The sequence below is a fragment of the Chiloscyllium punctatum genome, chromosome 6 (assembly GCF_047496795.1).
Source record: "Chiloscyllium punctatum isolate Juve2018m chromosome 6, sChiPun1.3, whole genome shotgun sequence".
NCBI lineage: Eukaryota > Metazoa > Chordata > Chondrichthyes > Orectolobiformes > Hemiscylliidae > Chiloscyllium > Chiloscyllium punctatum.
Genome location: NC_092744.1, coordinates 94,129,470 through 94,139,220, shown reverse-complemented (window position 1 = coordinate 94,139,220; position 9,751 = coordinate 94,129,470). Strand labels below are relative to the sequence as shown.

The 9,751-nt window shown below is 45.0% G+C and overlaps 1 long non-coding RNA gene across 4 annotated transcripts in view; it reads left to right on the top strand.

The window, feature by feature from the left end:
- Positions 1-248: 248 nt before the first annotated feature.
- Positions 249-9,751, top strand: part of LOC140479195 (uncharacterized) — a 32,282-nt gene continuing 22,779 nt past the window's right edge. For 3 of the 4 annotated variants that reach the window (XR_011960965.1, XR_011960966.1, XR_011960964.1), the window contains exons 1-3: positions 249-314; positions 2,124-2,230; positions 8,743-8,831. This is a non-coding gene — a long non-coding RNA (uncharacterized lncRNA). The remainder of the gene's footprint in view (positions 315-2,123; positions 2,231-8,742; positions 8,832-9,751) is intronic. The other variant, XR_011960967.1, reaches the window with a different exon arrangement.

Below are 9,751 nucleotides of genomic sequence, written 5' to 3'. Positions count from 1 at the left end.
AGGAAATCTACTGCAGAGCTCACACAAATGGATCCTTCCCCTCAGTAAACTCTCCCATCACATTACCCAACATATCAGCAAAAGCAGGACGCACTGCGCATGCTCTAACAAACAAAGGGACCCCGGGTGATTGATGTCAGCTCCGGACCAATGAAAGGACTGTGGGCGGATCTGGAGGACCCGGCGGAAGGTTGGTCCTCCAACCAATCAAAGTGAACGAGGGGCAGAATGAGACTAAACCACGTGATCACCCTGGCGCGTGGTGGAGAGTCGGTGGAATGGATCCCCAGGAGGTTATGGAGCGAAAGGATACGGTAAGGAAAGAAATAAGTAAATCAAGGCTGTCTGTGGAACCGCAGGAGGTGAGAGAGATTCTGTATGAGTGGAGAGGTTTTACAAACAAAATATGCACATCGGAAAACACAAATTTGAATGTCCCAGTCTCGTGTTTTCAGTAAACAAGGAATTGCCTCAGTGTGGCTGCAGGCATGAGTGTGCGCCGCCATCTTTATTTGGGGCAAGAATTCACTGGACACGTGCGGAGCCACCAGCTTTGTAGGGGGCAAGGTGCAGCCAGGCGCATGTGCAGCCTTTCTCTGGTACAGAGTCATTGGGCAGGATTTACACAGAGAACATTCAAACTCAGAGAAATGGATGTTTATTTCTGGATTTGTTTCGTCATTCATTTAAATGACTTGCTGTCGTAACTGAATTTGCAGGTCATTCAAAATGGAAGTATTGTGCACAGTGAAGAAGATTACCTCCAGTTACAGTGAGATATCGATCAGATACGGATTAATTTCGATAAATGTGAGATGCTGCATTTTGGAAAAGCAAGTCAGGGCAGGACTTATACACTAGGGGAAAGTGAAGACTGCAGATGCTGGAGATCAGAGCTGAAAAATGTGTTGCTGGAAAATCACAGCAGGTCAAGCAGCATCAAGGGCTCATGTCCGAAACGTCGATTCTCCTGATCTTTGGATGCTGCCTGACCTGCTGTGCTTTTCCAGCAACACCTTTTTCAGCCCAGGACTTTCCACTGAATGGCAAGGCCCTGGAGACGCTTGCGGAACAAAGAGACCTTGGACTGCAAGATCACAGTCCTTGTGAGTCAAGTTGCAGGTAGATAGGATGATGAAGAAGGTGTTCAGTGTATTTTCCTTTTTTGGTTAGAGCATTGAGCATAGGATATGGGAGATCATGTTGCTGTACAGGACATTCGTTAGGCCACATTTGGAATATTGTGTGCAATTCTGGCCTGCCTCCTATCAGAAGGGTGCTGAGAAATTTGAAAGATTTCATAAAAGACTTACAAGGATGTTGTTAGGTTTGGAGGATTTGAGCTGCAGGATGAGGCATAAAAGGCTGGGGCTGTTTTCCCTGGAGTGCCAAAGGTTGAGCAGTGATGTTATGGAGGTTTATACAATCATGAGGAGCATGAACAGAGTAAATGAACAAGATGTTTTCCCTCGAGTAGTGTCCAAAAGTAAAGGACATTGCTTTAGGGTGAACGGAGCAAAAATTCAAAGGGGCCTAACGGGCAACTCTTTCATGCAGTGGGTGGAATGAGCTGCCAGAGGAAGTGGTGGAGGCTAATACAATTAAAACTTGTTGAAGGCATCTAACTAGACACATCATACGATAAGGAAGTGTTTGTAGGGATATGGGCCAAGTACTGGCAAATGGGAATAGATTAGGTTCGGATACCTGGTTGGCATGGATGAGTTAAACCGAGGGGTCTGTGTCGGTGCTATACGTCTCTATGACTGTGGGATCATAACAGCTTATACAGCTGTGCTTCATCTCTGGGCTCCCTTATGAGCACTTTGTCAATATCTAGCTTGCTCAGTATAGAACAATGGGTGTATTTTTGGTCTGTTTAGTATTTTACGATTACTTTTACAGACATTTTTGTAAGTTAATTTTTCTCTGCTGCCCAGCCCCTGACCATGTGCTACTTATTAATTATTTTTTCTGGAAAATCTTTGACAGTCAAGAATTCTTTTTTCCAATAAGCAAGTGTATTTTCCTTCCATTTCTGACTATCAAATTCTGCATCATTTTCATTCCCTGTAATCTGTTTTGCACTCCCTGAAACATCAACTGTGTTTCTCCTTCCACAGATACCAGTGATTAATGTCAAAGCCCTGTTGCCTGTGGAGAGGGTGATGTTTGACTTTCTTGTACAGCTGCAGTTTCTGTGGTGAAGGTGCTCCCACAATGTGGTTGGGTAAGAGACATTACAGAGTATTCTTTACAGCAACAGTGATGATTTGAAGGTAATGTCCAAATCAAGAACAGTTTATAGTTTTATCATCATGCTTATAATTTCACAAAAATATTATTGGGAACTTTAGACATAAGGTCAGAGACTGATGCTATTAGGTCAGGTGACCAAAACCATTGCCAAATAAGCAGGCTTTGAGGACTGTCTTAAAGGGGGAAAGCAGACCTGTGAGGTTTTGGCTGCGAATTTCAAAAAACGTTGCTTTGGCAACTGTAAAAGCAGCCATACAGGTGAAGTAATGAATTAACAGATCATTGGGAGTCTTGAACAGAATGGGTTGTCGAGGTCTTCAAGGATGTGTGATGCAGCGAGCTAGGAATGATCACAACCAGGAATTAAATCAAGAGTGAGAATTTTAAATTGAAGGATGTGGGCCGGATGCTGGCAGGTGAGATGAGATTGGGTTGGAATATCTGGTCGGCATGGATGGGTTGGATTGAAGGGTCTGTTTCCATGCTGTACATCTCTGTGGCTCTATGTTGTTGATTATGAATAGGAGCCTTTTGATGGATCAACAAGTTTTGGTACGAGGGAGTACTTGGGCAGCAGAGATTTAGTTTTTCTTAAGATTACAGGGAGATTGAATGTGGGAAGCTGGCCAGGAGTTTGTTTGGATACTGAAGTCTGGAGATAACACAAGGTGGATAAGAGTATATGAGCTGAGACAAGGGTAGAATCAGCTAGAAATAGTGATCTTGGAGTGGGACTAGTCTGTCACCCTCACCTCACCTCTGCGATTCAGTTAGTTGCCAGATTGTGAATCGGGAGCTGAGTGGCCCTGGTGGAGCCTAAAATGAGTGTCACTCAGCTGGCTGTTGCTGAGCAGCTGCGGCTTGGTAGCCCTGTTGATGACATCTTCCATCACTTTACTGCTGATTGAGTGTGGACTGATAGATGGAACTTGCCTGGGTTGGATTGCCCTGTGTTTTTGTGTTGAACATCCCTGGGCAATGTTCTACATTGTCGGTAGATGCCAGTGCTGGAGTGGTACTTGGTTTGGTGGGTGGCAAGTTCTGGAGCACAAACCATCAGTATTATTGCCAGAATATTGGTAGGGCCCATAGCCTTTGCACTACTTAACCATTTCTTGATGTTATTCAAACTGAATCACACTGGCTTAAAACTCACATCTGTGATGTTAGAAACTACTGGTTAAGATGGATCATCCCACTTTGCACTTCTGGCTGAAGATTGCAGCAAATGCTGTCATCTTATCTGGTGCATGGGTGTGTGAGGCCCCTCCATCAGTAACGGTGGGGATATCTGTGATGTTTCCTCCAGTGAGTTGTTTAATTGTCCATCACTGTTCACAACTGGGTGTGGCAGAACTGCAGAGCTCCGATCTATTCCATTGGATGTAGGATCACTTAGCTCTGTTGCTTGCTGCTGATGCTGTTTGACATGAAATACCTTCAGGAAATGGTTTAAGTAGAATCCAAAGAGATTAAACAAATATATCACAGACAAAAGATGAACTGGACCAGAGAATAGGACACCTTAAAGATTAACGAGGCTGTCTATGGAACCACCGGGGGTGGGAAAGATATGCGAATATTTCATGTCCTTTTTATTGGAGAAAGATATGGAAGCTCGAGAGTTGAGAGAAATAAAGAGAGAGAACTTGAAAAGTGTCCATGTTACAGTGGAGGTGTTACTGGATGTCTTGAATCGCATCAAGGTGGATAAAGCCCTGGGACCTGATCAGATGTATCCCGGAACTTTCTGGAAATCTAGGGAAGTGATTGTTGGGCCTCTCCTGAGGTATTTGTATCATTGATAGTTACAGGTGAGGTGCCATTATTTTAAAAAGGTGATAAGGAGAGGCCATGGAACAAGAGAACAGTGAGCCTGAAGTCAGTGGCAGGGAAGTTGTTGGAAGGGATTCTGAGGGACAGGATATCCATCTATTTGGAAAAGTAAGGAATAATCATTGACTGTTGTCAATGTGGAGCTGAAAATGTGTTGCTGGAAAAGCGCAGCAGGTCAGGCAGCATCCAAAGAACAGGAGAATCAACGTTTCGGGCATCAGCCGTTCTCAAAACGTCGATTCTCCTGTTCCTTGGATGCTGCCTGACCTGCGCTTTTCCAACAACACATCTTCAGCTCTGATCTCCAGCATCTGCAGTCCTCACTTTCTCCTGTTGTCAATGTGGCTTTGTACGTGCACAATCGTGTCTCACTAACTTGACTGAATGTTTTGAAGTGACAAAGAAAATTGATTAAACCAGGCTATGAACGTTCTTTATATGGACATTCAACAAAGTTCTACAAAGCAGACTGGTTAGCAAGGTTACATAACATGGAATGAAAGGAGAACAAGCCATTTGGGTACAAAACTGGCTTGATGGTAGGAGACAGAGGGTGATGATGGAGGTTTGCTTTGTGGACTGGAGGACTGTGAGCAGCAGTGTGCTACAAGGATCGATTATTGGGTCCTTAAATAAATGACTTGGATGTGAATATGAGGTATGGTTAGTAGGTTTACACAAGACACCAAAATTGGAGGTATAGTGGACAGCGAAGAAGGTTAGTTCAGAATAGAACAGGATCTTGATCAGATGGGCCAGTGGAGCAAGGAATGGCAGATAGAATTCAATTTAGATAAATGTTAGCTGTTGGCTTTTGGAAAGGCAAATCAGGGCAGGACTTATACACCTTACTGGTAAGGTCCTGGGGAGTGTTGCTGAGCAAAGAGACCTTGGAGTGAGGGTTCATAGTTCCTTGAAAGTAGAGTCACAGGTAGGTAAGGGAGTGTATGCAGCGTTTGTTATGCTCTCCGTCATGTTGTGGCTGTACAGGACATTGATTAAGGCTCTTCTGGAATTCTGTTTTCAGTTCCAATCTCCCTGTTCCAGGAATGATATTGTGAAACTTGAAGCATTTCAGAAAATGTTTGCAAGGACTTTGCCAGAGTTGGACAGTTTGAGGGCAGTGCATGTTTGGAGTGAGCTGCCAAGGGAAGGGGTGGAGGCTAGTACAATTACAACATTTAAAAGACATTGATGAAGCCACTTCTCGTATTCTGTTTTCAGTTTGAATTTCCCTGTTCAGGGAAGGATGTTGTGAAGCGTGAAAAGGTTCGGACAAGATTTATAAAAACGTTGCCAGGTTTGGAGGATTTGGGCTACAGGGAGAGGCTGAATAGGTTGGGGTTAATTTCCCTGGAGAGTCCAAGACTGAGAGGTGACTTCATGGGGATTTATAAAATCACGAGGGGCATGGATAAGGTGAGCAGCCGGGGTTCTTTTTCCTGAGGTTAGATGGGTCCAAAACTAGAGCACATGGTTGAGAGGGCAACGATTTAAAAGGAATCTAAGGGCAACGTTTTCAAGCTGAGTGTGTTGTGTGTATGGAATGAGCTGCCAGATGAAGTAGTGGAGGCTGATAAAATCACAACATTTAAAAGGCATCCGATTGGGTACGTGAACAGGAAGGGTTTTGATGGATACAGGTCAATAGCTGGCAAATGGGACTCCAGTCGTTTAGGATTCCTAGTTGGCATGGATGAATTGGACCGAAGTTCTGTTTCTGTGCTGTATATGTCTAAGACGTTAATAAACTAAGATGCATTCCTCTTTTGTGGAGAGTAAGCTGAAGCACAGTTAATTGTCCTTGGAGCTGAGAAGGTGAAGCAGTGTTTTTGACCTGGTGCAGATTTGGTTCCAAGGTCTTGAATTTGAGGAGAGAGAGGAATTGTTAACACTGTCATAACTTTTAGTAACTACTTTCAAGTAATTGGCAAATAATACAAAGTGAAAATGTGAACATTATTGTACTCAGTAAGTTCTGAGCATCTGGAACAGTCTGAATGAAACAGATTCAGCAGGTATTCTGAAAGAGACTTGGAATTTTAATTTTTAAGGAAAGATTTGGGGGGCTGTGGGCAAATAGGAGGGGATTTGGGACAGATTTGCAGCATCTCCAGAGGGAGAGAGTACAGCCCCAATGGGCTGAATAGCCCCCAGGCCCTGTGCTCTGTGGTACTGCCCCATTCACTGTGAATGATGAAGCTCATCCCAGGGCAGAGAGAGGGATTAGCCCTCCACTCTCATCACAATGGGGCCCGGCTGATTGACGGCAGCTCCAGACCAATGGGAGGAGAGTCTGTGTGGTCCTGCAGCCAATGGGAGTGAATGAAGGGTGTGGCCAGCAAGATGACACAGGTCCATGAGCTGTGCAGGTGCCGTGTCACTGGGTGGGGTTGGGAGAGACAGCAGAGTCTGGGACAGAGGCTGTTGGACTTGAATTACAAACTCCCGGTAAATTAGAACCAAAAAACTGTGGAAGATGTAAATCAGAAACAACAACCAGGAGGTTCTGGAAAAGCTCAGCAGGTCTGGCAGTATCTGTGATGAGAAATCAGAGTTAACATTTCAGATCCGGTGTCCCTTCCTCAGAACTGATACTGAGAGAAAAAAATGTTGGTTTATATGCAGAAGGAAGGGTTTAGGGGAGGATGTAAGGATTAAAGGATAGGTGGGGATAGAGCGAGAAGAAGGGTTGGATAAAGGAGTGGATAACGATCTGGCTGGGGGAGGGCTACTAGCTGTTAGTGGAAACTGTTAGTGGCTAACCATAGGTAGTGTGTAATGACAGGCTGTGAGAACAAGGACTGGTGTGTGGGGTAGGGGGGCTAGGACATGGGGTTGCTAAACTACGGTTAGCCACTAACTGTCTCCGTCATAAGCTGTTCTCCACAGACATCACTCCATGATTGGAGCTGCAGAGGACAGAGTTGCAGATGGGCGGCACGGTGGCATAGTGGTTAGCACTGCTGCCTCACAGCGCCAGATACCCGGGTTCTATTCCCACCTCAGGCAACTGTCTGTGTGGAGTTTGCACATTCTCCCAGTGTCTGCGTGGGTTTCCTCCGGGTGCTCCGGTTTCCTCCCACAGTCCAAAAATGTACAGGTTAGGTGAATTGGCCATGCTAAATTGCCCGTCGTGTTAGATGTAGGGGAATGGGTCTGGATGGGTTGCTCTTTAGACGGTTTGTCTGATCTAAAAACCTCTTAAATATCCTTCCCAACCCCCTCTATACTCCTCAAAGATGTATCTTAAAGTTGTTCTCTTTAATCAACATTTCCAGCATTCGTGAAGGACTTTAGGAGATTTGTCAGTGTGAAAGGCTCCATACAATGCAGGTCGTTGTTGTTAATGTCTGACATTAGGAGAAACTGGAATGAACACTCTCTCTCTTATACCTGATGAACAGCAGCAAAAGCAGGAAGCACTGAGCATGCTCCAGCCCACAAAGGGCCTCTGGTGATTGATCTCAGTGCAGGACCAATAAAAGGATGGGGATGGGGCTGGAAGACAAGGTAGTGCCGGTTGGTCTGAGTGAATGAGGGGCGTGGCTACACTCTACCACGTGATAAGCCTCTCGATTAGTGGTGCTGCAAGAGCACAGCAGTTCAGGCAGCATCCAAGGAGCAGCAAAATCGACGTTTCGGGCAAAAGCCCTTCATCAGGAATAAAGTGATACCACGTGATAAGCTTCACTGGCAGCACTGTGATGTTGTGACCAAGGCATTAGAAATGTGTGAAGGTGCAGGGCATGGTTAAGGAAAGACATATTGATCAGGAAGAGAAGGAAATTTTAATGGAACGGGCTGAGACGTTTTACAGAACTTAGTGCACATCGGAAAACACAAATTTGAAAATCCCAGGCCTGTGTTTGTGGCAAACGGGAAAATGCTTCAAATGGTGAAAGGTGTGAGTGATTGCCGCCATTTTTATTGGGGGCAGTGATCGAAGGGACATGTGTGTGGCTGCCAACTTTGAGAGGGGCAAGCTGTAGGGGGACGCATGCACAGCCTTCCTTGGCAGGGAGTGATAGGGCAGGATTTACACAGTGTCAGAGTCAGGATGTTTTCAATGTCAAAGAGTGTGATGCTAGAAAAGCACAGCAGGTCAGGCAGCAGCTGATTGGTGGGAAGGAAGATGGAAACGTAGGACAGGTCAAAAGGGCAGTGCCGAGTTGGAAGGCTGGATCTGGGATAAGGTGGGGGGAGTGGAAATGAGGAAACTGGTGAAATCCACATTGATCCCATGTGGTTGGATGATCTGAACACAGATGATGAGGCGTTGTTCATCCAGGCATCAGATGCCTGGGATTTGGCGGTGGAGGTGGCCCAGGACCTGCATATCTTTGGTGGAGCGGGAAGGGGAGTTAAAGTCTTTGGGCACTGGCTGTTTGGCTTGTTTAGTGTTTTACTGTTACTTTCACAGACCTTTTGTAAGTTAATTTTCCTCTGCTGCCCAACCCCTGACAATGTGCTGCTCTCTCAACGGACTAAATTTTCCACAGTATCTTTGCCAGTGAATAAATCTTTTTTTCAACAAAAGAGTGCATTTTCCTTCCATTTCTGACCATCAAATTCTGTAACATTCTCACTTCCTGTAATGCATTTAGCCCTCCCTGAAATATCAACTATGTGTTTCTCTCTCCACAGACACCAGTGATTAATGCCAAAGCCCCATTGCCTGTGGAGAGGGTGATGTTTGACTTCCTTGTACAGCTGCAGTTGGTGTGGTGACTTGGGTAAGAGATGTTACAGATTATTCACTCAGTGACAGTGAAGAGTTGACAGTGTGTGTGCAAATCAACAACGGTTTGTATTTTTATCATTTTTATAATTTCACAGAAATTGAGAATTTCTGACATAAGGCCACAGATGGGGATATTAGGTCAGGTGATCAAAAGTATTGCCAAATAAGCAGGTTTTCAGGAATACATTAAAGGAGGAAAGCAAGTCTGAGAGGGTCAGGGTGCGAATTCCAGACTTTGTTCGCTTGACCGTGTCGAAACAGCCAGACTGGTGAAGCAATACATAAATGCATCTTTGGGAGTCTGAAAGAAAATGAGTTGTCGAGGTCTCTCAGGTTGTGTGGTGCAGGGAGACAGGGATGTTCACAGCCAGGAATTACATCAAGGGAGAGAATTTTAAATTGTTGCTTGGAAGGAGCCTTTTGATGAATCAACAAGTTTTGGTACAAGTGAGCACTTGGGCAGTAGGGTTTTAGATACTCTTGAGCTTATATGTAAGTTGAATGTGGGAGGCTGGCCAGAACTGTGTTTGGATAACGTAGTCTGGAGATAACACAGGGATGGATGAGTATTTCAGTAAATGAGCTGAGACTAGGGTGGAGTTGGGTGATGTCACTGATGTAGAAATAGCAGTTTTGGAGTCAGGCCCCTCCTCATCACTCCCCCTCCCCAATTCACAAATATTGTTCCTTGTTCTGTCTGTCTTTTCTGGTTATGTCCTTCTTTCCAATTCTACTAAGAACTAATATTTGACCTCAAGATTGTTCGAAAATCCTGCTCCATCTCCACTCTCCCTTTCCTTTCTGAATTCCTCATATGTGGTGTCCATCCAGGATCTATCTTTGTTCCTTCCTGTATCTCACCTACACACTGCCAGGAGGTGACATCGTATTGGTTTCCCATGTACACTGACG